Source organism: Sinocyclocheilus anshuiensis, unplaced genomic scaffold (genome assembly GCF_001515605.1).
Source record: "Sinocyclocheilus anshuiensis isolate Anshui unplaced genomic scaffold, SAMN03320099.WGS_v1.1 scaffold2043, whole genome shotgun sequence".
NCBI lineage: Eukaryota > Metazoa > Chordata > Actinopteri > Cypriniformes > Cyprinidae > Sinocyclocheilus > Sinocyclocheilus anshuiensis.
In genome coordinates, this window is record NW_015548419.1 from 317,467 (window position 1) to 317,865 (window position 399).

Here is a 399-nt window from a genome sequence, read left to right on the forward strand (position 1 = left end):
ACTGAGACTGCGCTACTGTCAGTCACGGAAGCCTTGCGGATTGCAAAAGCTGATTCCAAATCATCAGTTCTTATTCTGCTGGATCTATCTGCTGCTTTTGACACTGTCAATCACCAGATCCTCCTGTCTGCACTCTCATCACTGGGCATCACAGGGATTCCACTTCACTGGTTTGAATCCTATCTTACTTGTAGGTCTTTCAGGGTGGCCTGGGGAGGGGTGGTCTCCAAAGCTCATCAACTGGTCACTGGGGTTCCTCAGGGATCAGTTATTGGACCCCTCCTCTTCTCCATATACACTACATCACTGGGGCCCATCATACAGGCACATGGCTTCTCCTACCATTGCTATGCTGATGACACACAGCTCTATCTCTCATTTCAACCAGATGATCCAACG